Below are 19,320 nucleotides of genomic sequence, written 5' to 3' on the forward strand. Positions count from 1 at the left end.
AAAGGAGTGCCCGGCCACCCTACGGAGGAAGCTCATTTCAGCCGCTTGTATCCGTGATCTCGTTCTTTCGGTCATGACCCAAAGTTCATGGCCATAGGTGAGGGTAGGAACGTAGACCGACCGGTAAATTGAGAGCTTTGCTTTTCGGCTCAGCTCTCTCTTCACCACAATGGACCGGCACAGCGCCCCCATTACTGTGGCAGCCGCACCGATCCGTCGGTCGATCTCCCGCTCCATTCTTCCCTCACTCGTGAACAAGACCCCGAGATACTTAAACTCCTCCACTTGAGGCAGGAACTCCCCTCCAACCTGAAGAGGACAAGCCACCCTTTTCCGGTCGAGTACCATGGCCTCGGACTTGGAGGAGCTGATCCTCATCCCAGCCGCTTCACACTCGGCTGCGAACCGCCACAGCGCATGCTGTAGGTCTTGGCTAGAGGGGGCCAGCAGGACCACGTCATCCGCAAAAAGAAGAGACGAAATCCACTGGTCCCCAAACCAGACCCCCTCCGGCCCTTGGCTGCGTCTAGAAATCCTGTCCATAAAAGTTATGAACAGGACCGGTGACAAAGGGCAGCCCTGCCGGAGTCCAACATGCACTGGGAACAGGTCCGACTTAGTGCCGGCAATGCGGACCAAACTCCTGCTCCGCTCGTACAGGGACCGGATGGCCCCCGATTCCATACTCCTGGAGCACCCCCCACAGGGCATCACGAGGGACACAGTCGAATGCCTTCTCCAGGTCCACAAAACACATGTGAACCGGTTGGGCAAACTCCCACGAACCCTCGAGCACCCTGTAGAGGGTATAGAGCTGGTCCAGTGTTCCACGGCTGGGACGAAAACCACACTGCTCCTCCTGAAGCCGAGGTTCGACTATCGGTCGGACTCTCCTCTCCAATACCCTGGCGTAGGCCCCTCCTTGAATCGTCACCTTAACGTGGTGGAGGGGTTTGAGTGCTCAAATGATCCTAGAGGCTATGTTGTCTGGGGCCTAAATGCCCCTGGTAGGGTCTCCCATGGCAAACAGGCTCTAGGTGATGGGTCAGACAAAGAATGGTTCAAGAACCCCTCATGAAGAACAAAATATCGAGGCACGTGACGTCGCCCGGTACGGCGGAGCCGGGGTCCCACCCTGGAGCCAGGCCTGGGGTCAGGACTCGTCGGAGAGCGCCTGGTGGCCGGGTTGCTCCTCGCGGGACCCGGCCGGGCCAAGCCCGAATGAGAGACGTGAGGCCATCCCCCAGTGGGCCCACCACCTGCAGGGGGAACCGTGAGGGACCGGTGCAAAGAGGATTGGGTGGCGGACGAAGGTGGAGACCTCAGCGGCCCGATCCCCGGATGCTTAGGCTGGCTCTAGGGATGTGGAATGTCACCTCGCTGGGGGGGAAGGAGCCTGAGCTTGTGCGGGAGGTCGAGAGATATCGACTAGAAATAGTCTCCTTGAGAGGGGTTGGACTCTCTTCTACTCTGGAGTGGCCCACGGGGAGAGGCGGCGGGCTGGTGTGGGTTTGCTTGTTGCCCCCCAGCTCAGCCGTCTCGTGTTGGGGTTTACCCCAGTGGATGAGAGGGTCGTATCCCTGCGCCTTCGGGTTGGGGAGAGGTCTCTGACTATCATTTCAGCCTACGGGCCGAGTGGTAGTGCAGAGTACCCGGCCTTCTTGGCGTCCCTGTCGGGGGTCCTGGATAGTGCCCCTCCCGGGGACTCCATTATTCTGCTGGGGGACTTCAACGCCCACGTGGGGAACGACAGTGACACCTGGAGAGGCGTGATTGGGAGGAATGGCCTCCCCGATCTGAATCCGAGTGGTGTTTTGTTATTGGACTTCTGTGCTAGTCACGGATTGTCCATAACGAACACCATGTTCAAACATAAGGGTGTCCATCAGTGCACTTGGCACCAGGACACCCTAGGCAGGAGGTCGATGATCGACTTTGTTGTTGTATCATCAGACCTTCGGCCGCATGTTTTGGACACTCGGGTGAAGAGAGGGGCTGAGCTGTCCACTGATCATCACCTGGTGGTGAGTTGGATCTGCTGGAGGAGGAGAAAGCCAGACAGACTTGGCAGGCCCAAGCGCATAGTGAGGGTCTGCTGGGAACGCCTGGCGGAGCCCTCGGCCAGGGATGTATTCAACTCCCACCTCCGGGAGAGCTTCGACCAGATCCCGGGGGATGTTGGAGACATAGAGTCCGAGTGGACCATGTTCTCCGCATCTATTGTCGATGCTGCTGCCCATAGCTGCAGCCATAAGGTCTGCGGTGCCTGTCGTGGCGGCAATCCCAGAACTCGGTGGTGGACACCGGCAGTAAGGGATGCTGTTAAGCTGAAGAAGGAGTCCTATCGGCTGTGGTTGGCTTGTGGGACTCCTGAGGCGGCTGACGGGTACCGTGAGGCCAAGCGTGCTGCGGCCCGGGCTGTGGCAGAGGCAAAAACTCGGGCCTGGGAAGAGTTCGGTGAGGCCATGGAGAAGGACTACCGGTTGGCCTCGAAGCGATTCTGGCAAACCGTCCGCCGCCTCAGGAGGGGGAAGCAGTGCTTTGCCAACACTGTTTATAGTGGGGGCGGGAGACTGCTGACCTCGACTGAGGACATTATCGGGCGGTGGAAGGAGTACTTCGAGGATCTCCTCAATCTTGCCATCACGCATTCCGTGGTGGAAACAGAGGCTGGGGACTCGGGGTTGGACTCTTTCATCACCCAGGCTGAAGTCACCGAGGTGGTTAAAAAGCTCCGCAGTGGCAAGGCTTCGGGGGTGGATGAGATCCGCCCTGAGTACCTCAAGTCTCTGGATGTTGTAGGGCTGTCATGGTTGACACGCCTCTTCAACATTGCGTGGCGGTCGGGGACAGAGCCTCTGGACTGGCAGACTGGGGTGGTGGTCCCCCTTTATAAGAAGGGGGGCCGGAGGGTGTGTTCCAACTACAGGGGGATCACACTCCTCAGCCTCCCTGGTAAGGCCTACGCCAGGGTATTGGAGAGGAGAGTCCGACCGATAGTAGTCTAGAAAAATTAATAAAGCTAAAATAGCCCTAAGGTTTTAGAATCTGATTAACTAACATGAGATGTGGTGAGAAATGGTTCAGGTCTTTTAAAAAGTTGTTTCCAGTCGGTTCGAAATTCAGAACCAAACGTATGATGAACACAAAGATTACACTTCACTGTCTTCAGCTTATCGAGGATTGTGTAACTTGTTAATAGGATCCAGGAAGGAAACCCAGACATCCCAACTTCTCAGAAACACTCTCCAGCTCATACTGGGAGAGCCCAAAGATTAGAGCGGCTGTCATTTTCTCGTTTACGTGTTTTGGTAAATGTGAGCTTTTGTTTTTTCTTGGTGGTGGTTTTGGCCATGGAACTCTCTCATGGGGGACATTTTTGCCCAGTCTCTTTATTATTGTTGAATTGGGACCTCTGGCCGTAACTGAGGTATATGTGGCCTGCAGAGTTTTAGATGTTGTTTAATTTTATGTTCCCTTTTCTTTTCTTTTCTTCTCTTACCTTGTCCTTTGTTATCCACTTCATGACAAAACGTGAACCTAAGTGCTTCAGCCCTTTTTGGATCTTTGTATTAGTCATCAGAAGTATTGTTTCTGCTTTGCTAACTTACAGGAAACATGAATTTTTAAAAGAAAGGACACTATTTCACAGAACATCCCTCTTTAATTCATTACAATTTAGAGCTTTAGGGTATTTTGGCCAAAACTGTATCAAGAGTCAAGGAAAAGTCTATAAAAAAGAGTTGTTCTGGCCTTTTTTATTTTATTTTAAATACCCACAGTACTTTGACCTTAGAGGAAAGAAAAAGGAAAGAAGAGGTGAAACCGAGATTTGACATCAACTTTGCTCCATCAACTTTTGCTGTTCATCTCAAACTCGGGTCGTTTACCAGAGGCCTCTACCTGGGTCCTATGCAGTATCTATGCTGTTCCTAGGACTGCGCTCTTCTGGACTGAGATCTCCAGTGTTTCTCCAGGTATCTGTTGGAGCCACTTCTCCGCTGTTGGGGCCATTGAGCTTACTTCCCAGTTCTTGCTTTACGTGTTGCAGGCATTTGGCCGTTGCTGCTTTCCTCGTGGCTTTGTCGTAGTTGCCATTTGCCTGCAGTATTCCAAAGTCCTTATATAGTAGATCTGCTATCTTCCCATATGGTAGTGCAATTCCTTCCGCGTGGATAACATTCCCTCACTCACTGTGGATCAGTGAGTAAATGTCTCGCTTACTCTTAGCATACATCTTGATGTCATGCATGTATAGGAGGTGACTGATAGTGGCCCCATTTTCTGAGTCATTAGCCATACCCAGTCTTGTTGATTAGTTGAATCAAAGGGTTCAGGCCTATGCAGAACAGCAGTGGGGAAAATAAATATTCTTGGTATATGCCACATTTGATCTAGACTTGCACAATTGCCTTGGCATTGGCTTCAAAGTTGGTCTTTCACAGCCTGGCAACAAAGGCTTTTAGAGTGTTGTTCACCTTGTACAGCTTTTGCCACCTTCATGTTTACAGGACTTTGAGATTAGTGTGGTCTGCTCTTAGGTTATTAGTGACTGTGCATTGTTTTTATGAGGCGTTTTCCAGTACTGTTGAGTCTCCAGCCTTGGTATATTCATACATGTGGTATTACACTACCAGCTGGTTTGGTGGAGAACAGCCGGTTTATTTGTCTGGCTTCTATCTCCCTTGTGTATCTCTTCAGTTGGGTGGCCAAGGCTTGGAGTGTTTGTTTGGCAGTTTTCAGAGCCTCTGGTATGGGAATCTGTTTGTGTTTCTTGGGTATTCCTTCCTGCTGGTTGCAACCTTCTGGAGTTCTGACAATTGGCATATTTACTTCTGTGTTACCATTATTTTGGCGTCTGATCTTCTTCCTACATTGTCTATTGTGGTTGCCTCTACTGTTGACAAGTGTTTTAAGGATAACTGTTGCTGTACTGCATATCAGCTCGTTGGTTTCTGTGATGGTCTCAGTAGGGATTGTACGTAGTGTTGCATTCACATTGTCTAGGAGAGCTTCTGAAAGTACTCCACTCAACTTCACTAGTTGATGATGGGGTTGACAACACCTAGCCATGATCTTATCTTTAAGATTTTCTTCCAGGCTAGTCTTGTATTTAGCTCCATCCATCTCCCCATCAGCTATGATCAGCTTCTCTGTCCCTGCTGATGCTGCCACCACGTTTCACTGTAACAGTTTTCTGCCACACAGGGTTTGCATAATAGTTCAGTATGGCCTTCTTCCACACTTTTGCCCCATCTCTTCCCTGCTTTGTGGCAAACTGTGAACAGGACTCCTAATGGCGTTCTTTCTGTCTCCCCTCCATAATCCCTAAGGCCAGATTTGCCGAGCATATAACTAATAGTTGGCATGTTAACAGATTCTTCCACCTGAACTGTGGATCTCTACAACTCCTCCAGTGTTACGATGGCCTCCTGGCTGCTTCTCTGATAAATGCTCTCCTCTGAGGCCAAAACAGAAAAGCTGGATTTATACTGAGATTAAATTACACACAGGTGGAAACTAATTATGTGACTTTTGAAGGCAATTAGTTGAAATGGATTTAATTTAAGAGCATCCTAGTAAAGAGGAGAAGATTCTTGTAGTTAATCTGAAAAGCAATGTACCATCAATTTTGTATAACTAAGTTGGTCTGTCCCATAACATCCTAGGAAAATACATTGATGCTCTGCAACTTCAACAACACATAGTGGAAATTTGGTATTTGGTGTTGCAGTTGTGCTTGTTGACCACTAGAGGTGGGCACTTTCAGTATAATTCTTAAAGCAGCGTGTGTTAAGTATTTTTAAATCAATATTACATGACATTTTTTAAGTCTTTATCATCTTATTCAGAAAATGCTGAACTTCAATGATAAAATTAACCTGTATTCCGATTGTAATATCATCATAACATTTTTCCTTCATGAGCGAAATCACTGTTCAACAACCACTATTCCCAACATTGTCCATGGTGCAAATGATCTTCTTTCTTACATTTCTAATCACTCCCATGTGCAGCTGCACTATAAAGCAGCCTGTTATCCATCAACATGTTATCTATCATCTGAAGCCATTACATTATTACTTCCCTTGTGCTGCTGACAGCCCCAGATGATTAGTCATGTAAATGTCCTTTCAGTTTGGTGTCATAGCCTCACTCCCTCTCCTTTGTGTTAGCTGGAGCTCCGATGATATCTCTCATGGAAAACTAATTACAGTGATAAACTCTCACTCCATGAGCCTCGCTGCACCTGCATGTTTTTGTTTGATAATGTTTAATAAGCAATCGGTCTGTCGAGATTTACACAATTCATTCAATGCATGATTGAGAAAGGGTTAAGATGCATGCGGAAAATCCTAGATTTAACCAAAACTTGTAACAGCTTTAGTTTTTATACAAAGAAACTGAACATTTGCACAGAACAGATTCAGCTGCACAAAGATAAGGCCAAAGTGGGAAAACAGCCAGGTGTTGCTGATCAAATGCACTCATTAACTAATCATGAGTGTGAGCAGCTCTAAACAAAACAGGTGATTTCATCATGCCAAGATGAAGACATCTGCAATTACTTTAGGGAAGCAACTTCAACTTGGCCTTCTCCCAAGGCTGCTTTGAAACCCAGTAGATTTATCTCAAGGTCAGAGTGTGCAATACTCAGAGAAAGGCCAAAATACCCAAGAGCTCCATCTCAGAGGACCTCGGCCATCCGGGTGGGGCTCGGAGTAGAGCTGCTGCTCATCCACATCGAGAGGAATCAGGTGAGGTGACTCGGGCATCTATACCGGATCCCTCCTGGACGCCTCCCTTGGGAGGTGTTCCAGGCATGTCCCACTGGGAGGAGGCCCAGGGGAAGGCCCAGGACACGCTAGAGGGACTATGTCTCTCGGCCAGGCTGGGAATACCTTGAGCTCCCCCCGGAGGATCTGGAGGAGGTGTCGGGGAGGAGAGGGACGTCTGGGTCTCTCTACTGATTCTGCTGCCCCCGCGTCCCGGTCCCAGATGAAGCCGAAGACGACAAGTACGTGTACGAAGTTCATGACAGGACGGTTAGAAAAAGACTGAAGAAGTACAAATTGTTGGAAAACTTGTGGAACATTCTCCTTTTGACAGAGGAGACCAAAGTAGAGATGTTTGGCCATAATGCAACACCTCAAACTAACTGCCAATGGGTAGAGGGATGGTGATTTGGGCTTGTTATGCAGCCATAAGACTTGGCCTCTTGAATTCATTGACTGGACCTTGACCAAAGTACACCAAAGTATTCCAGAGTCATATATGAGGCCTCTGAGACAATGATACCAAACACAGCCGCTACAAAAAAACATCTGAAAAATAATAGAATATATGCTGCAATGGTCCAATCTAAAACCAAGAAAGTCGTGGGATCTTCAAAGAGCTGTGCAGAAACAACTGTCTGCAAACTGAAGTGAACTGAAGCAAAGTTGGAAATAAGAATGGACCAGAAGTCCTCCACAAAATTTGAGGGACTGAAAAAATCAGACAGAATATGACTACTTCAAGGTATTCAAAGATATAATGGTTCATATATGAGAGTTAAGTGGCTTAGCAAAGAGAAACACCCTTAGAACATGGTCAAGACTAAAAATAAGAGACAAAGCAAGCGAAAGACCTGCTGAGAACTTGAAGAACTATTAAGAAGACTACTTGTTAGTAGACCTGCATGGAGCTTGTGAGCCTTAGGGGGTTAAATATTTGTTTAACAGAAATATTAGCTAGTTTTTGATTTCCACCACAGTCTGTCACAAGATTCAACCAAAGCAATGAAGTGAAGAAGATGCAGTATGATTCCAAAGTTAATGTGTTTCATTCTATTGAGAAGTGGAAGGGCTTTTGCTTTAAGTTGCTGCTTACTGTAGGTCAGTTACTTGTGATTTATAGACTCAGCACCTTTGCTCCTCAGATGGCACTGAGGGGATCATTAAGACGTTTTTGGTAAATAATGACAGAACTTTGTGTTCTTTTTGATCAGCAGTGATTCTGGTCTTGGAACACTCCCATGGAGGCCATTTTTCCTAGTCTCACTCTTTCTTATTGTTGAATCATGACCTCTGACCTTATGGAGACAAGAGATGCCTGCAGAGCTTTAAATGTTCTAGGTTCTTCTGTGACCTCCTGTACAAGTCACTGATGAGCTCTTGTAGTAATTTTGGCTTCTCCACTGTTTCGTGTGGATAATGGTTCTCACTGTGGTTCTCCAGAGCCCTAAAGCCTTAGAAATTGGCCTTAGAAATTAGCCTGACAGAGGGAGGTATCCCAATCCTTGTGGTTTTTAGTATAACAATGACCATCAGTGGGACCCTTTGTGGGGTTCCTTGAGACGACATTGTTGTAAATAAGCGCCGTTTAACTAAATAATCTGAACTGAAACTATCTCTGCAGTTATGCTGCTATAGGCTTAGGCTGCTGGAGGACATAATGACCACCCTCTTCGCTACATTCTCACACTACTCTCCAATTTTGCATTATTTGCTGTTATTTCAGCTTTTAACATTGTTCTCTCTATTCTCTTCCTAGAAGCTACACCTGGCCTGACTCTGTGTCTAACTGTGACACCTTTCTGGAGAGGGGCATCGTCCGACCTTCTGCTGGCAACAACTAAATGCTCACCTTCTACAGATGATCCACATGGCCCTGTCTTTCAGTGTTTAACCCTTTCTCTCTCCTAGACATGGAAATTGACTGAGCTTTTACTGTAACTAATTATATGTGCTCTCTTTCAGACTCTAACCTTGAAAACTGGCTCAGAGTTTATCTGTTCTTTCTTTCTAGGTGAAACGACTAAAGGAGCTACATCCATTAACATTTACTTTTCCTTCCCATAGAAAGTACTCCTGGATCAGTGCTTCTTTGTTCTCTTTGTGTCTCTGCTCTGTTTTCTCAATCCCCCAGTTGGTCGTGGCAGATGGCCGCTCACACTGAGCCTGGTTCTACTGGAGGTTTCTAAAAGGGAGTTTTTCCTCTCCACTGTCGCTACATGCATGCTCAGTATGAGGGATTGCTGCAAAGTCAACGCCAGTGACTGTCCACTGTTGCTACATGCTCATCCAGGAGGAGTGAATGTTGCAAGTCACTGACTGGATGCAATCTGCTGGGTTTCCTTAGACAGAAAAACATTTAACCAATTTGAATAAATAACTAACTCTGACTGCACTGTTCAATGGTTAGGATTAATTGGAATGTATGAACCTGACTTGTGAAGTGCCTTGAGACAACATGTGTTGTGAATTGGCGCTATATAAATAAAACTGAATTGAATAGTGACTCTTTCCAGATTGAGAGCTGTCAATGATTTACCGTGAATCCACATTGCTCTGGACTGACCAGATGCTGCCTGTTTTGTGGACCTTTAACTTCACCCCTGTTTGTGATTTTCTTAAAATCACAGCATGACGTGTTGCCTTTTGAAATATTTTAGCCTACTTCATGTTGTCAGAAAGGCTTTATTTATGTGATTACTTGATTCTACTGATGAGGCAGTAATCAGGCCGGGGTGTAGCTACTGAACCTAAACTCAGCTTTCTAGAAAGAAAGTGTTTAACTGTCATAAGTGTTGTTTTGGCTGGAACAAAAGGCAGACAAGCACAGAGAAAAGCAGAAAGGGGGTCGAAAACTCCTTTAATTTAAAGCGAGTCCACTTACATGCAGGCGAGGTACTGGATGACAGGATAATCCTGATTACAAGGCATCTTCAAACTAGAATTTACCAGGATCCGGAGCAAGAACAAAATCCAAAGAGACATAACGACACCTCGTGAAACAAAGGACGAAGGCAAACTTAAATACAGACAAAGGTGGACAAGAAACAATAGGGCAGGTAATCAGAGGAACAGGGAACAGGTGACACAAGGAGGCTGGGAGGCAGAGGGAGCAGGTGAAACAGATTAACCAACTAGAAAAATTTGCATTTCCTGCAAAAATGCAGTGTGAATGCTGTAAGCTGAGTTTTTTTTAGCTGAAAGCTGGCAGAAACAAGCTGAAATTGACTGCAGAAAATCTGCTGAAATCTGATAAATTAGTAGAAATAGCAGAAACAGCAAAGACAAACTGTCATCTGATCTCTTTGAGCAGGAAGACTATTAGCTATAAAACAGCTTAACAATGTAAAGTTACCTCAAAACTACTTGTTGAAAGAGTTGTTGAAATGCAAGAACTGACAAAAACTTTAAAAAAGCAGGAAAGAGCTGCCATAGATGAGCTGAAAAAGCATAGACTGAAGCAAAAATATAGCCTAAGAAGTTGAAGTCAGTGGTAAAAAACATAAAAAATTGCAGAAATTTCAGAAAAAAAGGATCTCACAACAAATACTCTGAAGAAACACAAAAACAAACAAGAAATTGCCTAAAAAACACAAGTGTTCTTCAGCTAAGAGACAAGAGAGGAGAAAGAGAAGCTACAAATGATAACATTAGCATATTGGCTATTACTAGCATGGAGGCTGATATTAATTTAAACCACCTACCATGCAAAAAGCAATGTATAAGCTAAAATGAGCTAAAATGCTAATGCTTACTACAGCATATATTCAAAAGTCTATGAAATTGCCGTTTAAAATTATTCACTGCATTGCTTTGGCAGTCGCCTATAAATAAAGAGTCCAGTTTAGAGATGTGTAGTAATAGGTGCCAGAGTCAGGCCACTCACTGTTCTCTCTTCATTGCTATGGCAGGCCCCAACTAAGGAATGTTGAGACTTTTATTTTGGAAATATCAGTGAGTTTATTTTGAAAGGATAAAGTAGATCCATTTCCATCACAGAGTCCCAGCAATAGTGTTAAGACCAATGCTGCAATTATTGCTGTGTGAAATATGAAGGCGTTTATTTTGTAGGGTATGTCTAGGTGTTGTTTTGAAAGTCCAGTATAGTTGTCCTTTTAGGTCTGGCGTACTTCCACTAGATATAAAGAACCTGCTTGCTATTCTAAAATCGTTGTGTATGCTATCATCAGCTTAAAAAATCAATACAAACTATGGAACGCTGAGGCTTTTATTTTGAAAGTTTCAGTAAGACTTATTTCAAAGGACTAGCATAGTCCCATTTCCAACAGTGGGTGAACTCCAACAGTAGTGTAATGCCCAATCATGCAATGATATATAGTTTAAAACGTAAAGGCTTTTATTTTGTAGAACATGTTTTGTCTTATTTTGAAAATCCAGCATGGTTGTCCTTTCAGGTCTGGGTTACTTTCATTAGTTACATAGAACCTGCTTGCTATTCTAAAATCATTAAGTATGCTATTATCAGCTTTAATAATCCCTAGTAACTATTAAAGATTGAGGCTTTTATTTTGAAAATGTCAGTAATCCTTATTTCAAAGGGCTCATCTGGTCCTATTTCCTACACTGGATGAGCTCCAACATTGGTCTGAAGCCTAATGCTGCAATTTTCTATATTTTAAAATGTAAAGGCTTTTATTTTGTAGAGCATTTTTGTCTAGCAGGGTTGTACTTTCAAGTCTGGGTTATTTCCATCAGTCATATACAACCTACTTGCTCGGCTGAAATCATTGTGTATGCTATTATCAGCTTTAAAAAATCATTTGTACATATGGAAGGTTGATGTTCAATGTAAAAAAAGGCTTTTATTTTGTAAACTATGTGTAGGTCTTATTTTGAAAGTCTAGTGTGGTTGTCAGCTATGACTGACTTATTGTGATCACTCATGGAAGCTTCTGGCCTGATCTCAGCCTCAGAGCCACTCTCTGTCAGAGGTTACTAAAGTTCACTGGCAGCTGTGTTCTGTTGCTATGGTAATTAATGAGCGCCCAACAGCTGCTGTTGCTATGGTAACTAATGAGCGCCCAACAGCTGCTGTTTGCAGCACCACACTTTGTGTCTCATCATGGCCTGGCTTTATAACATGGTGGCACATGCTCCCGAACTACTGCCCATAACTCGGAAACCGTAAGGGCTATCAACGTCATTCTTGGACCGTTTTTCTCAGAACGGAGAGGGGAACAAGAATATTAACAATTTTTGTTGAAAATATAATAATGAAGGCACAACACTAGGTGAAAAAAAGGGAAAAATTGAGAAATACACAAAAATGCCTGAACATGCTCTCGAACAACGTCTAATACCTCGGAAACTATAAGGCCTATCAATGTGATTCATGCACTGTATTAATCAGCAGGCCCTGGTGAACAATCATGGAGCTTCTCAATTTTCTACACAAATCTGGCTGGGAGGTGTGACCCTGTGAAAAAGTGGATAATTTTGACCATTTGTAACCAGAGTGAAGGTGAATTTTTCTATCTCAAACAAACCTACTTCACGAGAAAACGATAAAAGGTATCCAAATAATTTTTGGACCGTAGGTATCAGCAGGGACGGGTGAACAATCCTGGATATTTTAATGTGTCTACATAAATCAGTGTAGGAGATGTGAAGATTAATTGGTGCAAAGCTCATGACTCTAACTTGAACAGTTTAGGAGAGGCGGCGATTCGAAAACATGTGAGTTTAAGGATTTGTTACTCAGATTTTTTCTGAAATTCCTATAGGTTTTCCATTCAGGCTGTGTTGACTTTGCGTTGCTCCCGGGCATCGTGCATGAAATCTGTTAGTCCCACATTAATGAGGGTGACATTTTCTGAATCGCAAAAGAGGATCCGACATTTTGATACCTAATTTGTGCCAGTAGAGTGAAAATTGAGCGAGTGAGGAGAGTTTGTTTGTTCTTTCTCAGGTTATTCAAAAACCTAGAGCGTACACTCTACCAACTGACGAATTCCGCCATAGGATTACATTATAAAATGAAAAACGTCAAAAATCTTGCCTAAAATTTGAATCGCAATTGTAGAAGAACCGTAATAGATATCAAAAAGCTGAATCATTTGAAGATAGCTTAATGTCTTGTGAACATTTTAAAAGTTGAATGGTGTTTCTAGCTGAACGTATGCAGAAGTAGTAAGCTGTGAAAGAGCACAAAGTTTTAGCTGAATTTTGCGGAATTGTTATGATTTTTCATTCATTTCAATGGACCAAAAATCGGCACAAAAAGCTGAATATTTTAAAAAGTATACAAAGTATTAATACCAAAAGTCATAGCCGTAATGTCCTAAATGAGCTTTAGCATTTTAAAAGTTGAATGGCTCAAATAGCACAAAGTATGAAGGAGGAGATAGGTGCCAAAAAAAGCATTCACACAATAAGGAGAAACACAGACCTAAGCAGAACAGGAGACTACGGTAAAATAACCAAAACATAAGAAATCTAGAATAACCAGAAGATAGAGGAAAACAGTGGAATCTGGAAGGAACAGGAAAAAACAACAAAAACCTAAGGCCTAAGAAAAAGGGGACCATAAAGAAACCCTGACTACAATAGCAAACACTGAAAGAACAAACTGAGAACGAAGCAGGAGAAAAGATGACTAGAATAAAAGTAAACAGTAACTAAAGCTAACCTGTTAAAGGAGGAACTGGAGAATAAAGATAAACAGAAGAAACAGAGCTAAGAGGGACAATGAATGTAAAGGGAACAGAAACTAAGTAATTAACAACTAAAAGAGGAAAACTAATGATGAGAGGAGAACAGACAGGGAGGCAAAAGGAAACCAGAATTGTCAGAACACAAATTGATGAACAAGAATACAAAACTTCAAACAAGAGCATCTAGTAAAACAAAAACACCAAACCACAAACAAAGTCCAAAATCTCACATCCTGACATTAACGGACGATTTAACAGGAGGCCAATTCTTCACATTGGTTTGGATACACTTCACAATAAACACCTTCATGTAAACACTACATTTTCTGTTTACTTGTGTTATCAAAGTCTAAAATTTGATAACCTGAAGCTTTTTGTGGCACAAACTTTTTTCTGTCCACTGTATAAAGAATTTCAAGGTGTGTTGAGATAAGATTGTTTCTGGCACAAAAAACCGTTGGTTCCCAGATAAAGTATGCCGACCAGGAACATTAACTCCAAATAAAACTGAATTAAAATAAGTTTCAATCTTTCCTCGTCATCCATGGATTATAACGCACCTTGTAAACAGTGAGACTCAGGATGGAAGAAGGAAAAAAGCAGCATATTAGAGAGTAATAAATTTAGGCAAACATCTAATTTAGATACAATTAGGTCTGCACAATATATTGAAAATCTATGTTATATCACTACGTAATACACTGAATTCCTCTATTTTATTTTATAGCTGCACAGTTGCATTGTAGAAGAACCCAAATCAACCATACTGAAAACATTATTTCAGCTGGAGTTTGAGCGCCTCCACGTTAACTTTAGATTCACCAGACACAACTGATGGAAGAACTTAAAAAGACTCACCTGAAAACATCCAGCAAATCGTCCCTGTCACCTTATTTCACAGAACCCACACAACCTGCCAACTAAAGCTCACGTCTCCTTGTTAAAATGGAAAAAATGAAAGAATGCTTCATTAAACATTAGACAGGAGAGAACCTTGGACTGAATGATAACCTTTCTTCACCTTTCAGCAGAGCAGAACACACAGGTCAAACATGATCCTTTTTTAAGGTAATCTTTTACAAAAAGGTATGTAGAGTTAAAAAGACACACCTCCGATGATTTTAGTATTAATTCAATTCAATTCATTTAAATTCAAAGATACTTTATTGATCCCCGAGGGGAAATTAGAATTTCAGTACAACCCATCCAAACATACATCATGACACAAGACAAGGGGGGGGACGGGTCACCGAGGCTTTGCTGCCCACTCACAGGCGCTGCCCTTGCTAGATGAGAAAAGAGGCCACATTAGGTAAGTAGAGGGAAAAAAATCATATTTCACACTTTATCCTTAGCAGGATACAGTTTGAGGTTGCAAAAAACCTCAACACAAAGAAGCAACAAGTTTACAAAACATCATGCTGGGATCGGTGAAGGTGGTGTGAGGGGTGTATATGTTTATCTTGAGCATGTGTGTGTGTGCAAGTAAGTCCATGAAGCACTGTCACAGAGGCCATTGTCCTTGATGGTTCGTTGGAATGTACATCAATCGGCCACAAAGTTCTGAGCAGGTCCACAGATGTCCTCAGGGAAGGGAGGGAGCAGAAGGAGCAGAGCGTCATGTTTACATAACTTCCAGGAGAAGTTGAGGATAGCCAGCCATCAAGGCCGTGCAGGGGAGCCAGATTCAGAAAAACAATAATTATTTGGGTTAGGCTGACTCTTAATTTTCCGTCAGCCTTGAGAGTCTCGCTGGTGCTTCTCACAGGCGAATCCAAACAGCCAAATTCCTGGTCTTTCTGCCAGATCCGAGCGAACAACTTTCTCCAAGATTTATCCCATTTCACCCCTGAGTCCAGGAACCGCAAACTGCCTGCGATCCTAAGGATCACATCCAGTCTGCAATTCAGCTCACGTAACATCTCAGTCTGAGTGCTGATCGCTCTGAAGATCCCATCATACATGCCAGGCAGCCTCACAATGGCCAGAACAGCTGCTGACATTCTCCGAATTTCTCGATATGCCAGGTAACCGCTGACTCCAAAAAGCAGAGACCTGGGATAGCCATGTCTGCTTGAGCTAAAACACAAAATCCCAGTTTTAAAATGTTGGGATTGAATAACAATCTACACGCCTATATTAAAATGCTGGGTTTTTGTGAACATAATGAAGATCAAACCAACTGCGTCATCATGTTGCACACTTTTTACTTTTGTTTCTCTCTTACTTCCTGTGTTATTATAAGCTTTATTTTTATTATAGCTAATTTACAATAAGGCTTCTATCATTCACTTTTTTCACCTGATGTTGTCAGGAAGTTAAAATTCAGACTGAAAACAATGCCTTTCAAGATATCTCAAATGACGTCACTGGATTCGTCATTTGAAGGGTCACACATAATTACAACTTAAGATATCTCAAACTTTAATATGACCAGTCAAAATTACATTTTTAGATATCTGAATTAAAGTAAATTATGCACAAGGCCCCCCTAATGCTGCCAATGAGCTGTCCAAACTGTTGCCTGCTGAATTTCGGGTGGCTGCCAAGGCACTAGGTGTTTTTGAAAAAAAGCCAGAAAATGCCAGAATATTGAAAGAGCTCGGCAGTTTGGGATATGTGGAGAACATGGACTTTGTATACTTGAAGACTGCTTAAGAAACCTGCTCTATAAAATGTAAGTGCGGTGAAGTTGATTTTATGTTAAATCGACCTGCCATAATGTACACACCTATATTAAAATGCTGGGTTTTTGTGACCATAATCAATATCAAGCCAAAGCCTACACTGGTCAACTCCCCCCCATCTTCACCCATGTCTTTAACAAGTCTCTGGAGCTGTGTGAGGTTCCCTTCTGCGTTAAATGCTCCACCATCATCCCTGCCCCCAAAGAAACTTCCCATCACAGGATTAAATGCCTGCAGGCCAGTTCCAACTTGGGACCACACCAATGGTGTTACACCTTGACCACCCAGGGACGTACACCACGATCTTGTTTGTGGACTTCAGCTCGCCCTTCAGTGCCATCAACCCAGACATCCTCCTTTAGAAGCTCACAAAGCTCAGAGTCCTGGCCTCCACCAGTCAGTGGATCACCAGCTTCCTGACTGACCAGCAGCAGCAGATGATGCTGGGAAGCATCTTTTTTCACTCCAGAACCATCAGCACCGGCGGACCCCGGGGATGTCTTCTCTCCCCACTCCTCTTCTCCCTCTACACAAACGACTGCACTTCAGCGGACCCGTCTGTGAAACTCTTGATGGTTCAGATGACACCACTATCACTGGCCTGATCTAGGACAATGACGAGGCGACATACAAACAGGAGGTGGATCAGCTGGTAGTGAAAACCACCTAAAGCTAAACCCACTAAAGACGGTGGACTTGGTGACAACCACCCCCCCAGCCACTGCCTCCCCTCAACATCCACAACAACACTGTTAACTGTGGATCACTTCGGTTCCTAGGAGCCAGCCTTTCTCTGGACCTGATGTGGTCCTCACTGTCCAGAAAAAGACCCATGTTAGATAAATATTATTGCTTGTAATGTTAAGATCCTTTATATTTTGTAAAAAGCATACTTTCTACAGCATTAATGTTGCATTACTGAGTATGAACTTATGTGCAGAAGAAGAACGCTGTGACTTCGAAAGACTGAAGCTGAAACTCCACAAAACTCCTATCTGGTGAGATAAGGAGAAAGAACAGATTATCTGCAAAGTGTTATCTACTTATGAGGAAGGGGGAGAATACACTTTGACCTTAGGTTGTGGGAAAAGCAAATATTGGGACAACTGAAGGCGAGGAGCAGCCAATAAAAAGACCCACATTCATGTTAGTTCAGCTTGAGACAACTGAGGCACTGTACAGGTCGTATCTAGTTGAACTCCATACAAGTCAAATTTGTCTGTTTCTTCCAAGGAGTTTGTGTCTGTAGTTTCTCTCCTGATAAAGGTACAGGGGTTGGACAATGAAACTGAAACACCTGGTCTTAGACCACAATAATTTATTAGTATGGTGTAGGGCCTCCTTTTGTGGCCAATACAGCATCAATTCATCTTGGGAATGACATATACAAGTCCTGCACAGTGGTCAGAGGGATTTTAAGCCATTCTTCTTGCAGGATAGTGGCCAGGTCACTACGTGATACTGGTGGAGGAAAACGTTTCCTGACTCGCTCCTCCAAAACACCCCAAAGTGGCTCAATAATATTTAGATCTGGTGACTGTGCAGGCCATGGGAGATGTTCAACTTCACTTTCATGTTCATCAAACCAATCTTTCACCAGTCTTGCTGTGTGTATTGGTGCATTGTCATCCTGATACACGGCACCGCCTTCAGGATGCAATGTTTGAACCATTGGATGCACATGGTCCTCAAGAATGGTTCGGTAGTCCTTGGCAGTGACGCGCCCATCTAGCACAAGTATTGGGCCAAGGGAATGCCATGATATGGCAGCCCAAACTATCACTGATCCACCCCCATGCTTCACTCTGGGCATGCAACAGTCTGGGTGGTACGCTTCTTTGGGTCTTCTCCACACCGTAACTCTCCCAGATGTGGGGAAAACAGTAAAGGTGGACTCATCAGAGAACAATACATGTTTCACATTGTCCACAGCCCAAGATTTGCGCTCCTTGCACCATTGAAACCGACGTTTGGCATTGGCATGAGTGACCAAAGGTTTGGCTATAGCAGCCCGGCCGTGTATATTGACCCTGTGGAGCTCCCGACGGACAGTTCTGGTGGAAACAGGAGAGTTGAGGTGCGCATTTAATTCTGCCGTGATTTGGGCAGCCGTGGTTTTATGTTTTTTGGATACAATCCGGGTTAGCACCCGAACATCCCTTTCAGACTGCTTCCTCTTGCGTCCACAGTTAATCCTGTTGGATGTGCTTCGTCCTTCTTGGTGGTATGCTGACATTACCCTGGATACCGTGGCTCTTGATACATCACAAAGACTTGCTGTCTTGGTCACAGATGCGCCAGCAAGACGTGCACCAACAATTTGTCCTCTTTTGAACTCTGGTATGTCATCCATAATGTTGTGTGCATTTCAATATTTTGAGCAAAACTGTGCTCTTACCCTGTTATCTGCTCTTACTGGTGCAATGTGCAATCAGTGAAGACTGGCTACCAGGCTGGTCCAATTTAGCCATGAAACCTCCCACACTAAAATGACAGGTGTTTCAGTTTCATTGTTCAACCCCTGTATATCCCAGTTACCAAGGCTCAGCGATGTAGGTGGGGAGTGACAGCTGGTCCATGTGGTCCAATCCAATAGATAAGCCGCAGTAGGTTGCTATATTTAAAGCTGCAGACCCGTCAGGGTGTCCATACTGGCCCCTGTCCACCACCTAAAGAACCAGCAATGGGCATGTGAGCATCAGAACCATGTTACAATGAAGGAAGGTGGCCTGCTCTACAGAATCCCAAAGGAGGCAGTCCTGTGGAGGCAGTATGATGGTTTGGGTAATGTTCTGCAGGGAACATCTGCTCCCGCCATCCATATACATGTTCCGTCTAAGCAATACATATATTCATAATAATAGCACTGCAATTACAGTATTACAATGACAGTATTTGACATCCAGGTCACTACAGAATACTACAATAATCTAAAGACAAACATGCAAGAGTCAATTAATTTAATATCTTTGCTCTAATTTACTTTTAAATGAAGCGATCAATAAGTAAATGACATATTGTTTACTGTGTTTGCATTGTTGTTTCCATTATTCATCTGGAGGGCCCATTTGTGTCCCACGCCTCTGATACAATATGAAGAAACCCCAAGGGTTTATTGGCGGCATCCTCTGGAAAAGATGTGTTAAATAAATGCAACTTTTATCGCAGAAGCATGATCTCACA

The 19,320-nt window shown here is 43.9% G+C and overlaps 1 protein-coding gene across 1 annotated transcript in view; it reads right to left on the reverse strand.

The window, feature by feature from the left end:
* LOC124882787 (acyl-coenzyme A thioesterase 1-like) overlaps positions 1 to 14,431 on the reverse strand; it is a 40,151-nt gene extending 25,720 nt beyond the window's left edge. Inside the window, exon 1 of the mRNA XM_047389345.1 lies at positions 14,309 to 14,431. The gene's annotated coding sequence lies outside the window, so the exon portion shown is untranslated. The remainder of the gene's footprint in view (positions 1 to 14,308) is intronic.
* Positions 14,432 to 19,320: the final 4,889 nt, after the last annotated feature.

This window comes from Girardinichthys multiradiatus, chromosome 17 (genome assembly GCF_021462225.1).
Source record: "Girardinichthys multiradiatus isolate DD_20200921_A chromosome 17, DD_fGirMul_XY1, whole genome shotgun sequence".
Taxonomy (NCBI): Eukaryota; Metazoa; Chordata; class Actinopteri; order Cyprinodontiformes; family Goodeidae; genus Girardinichthys; species Girardinichthys multiradiatus.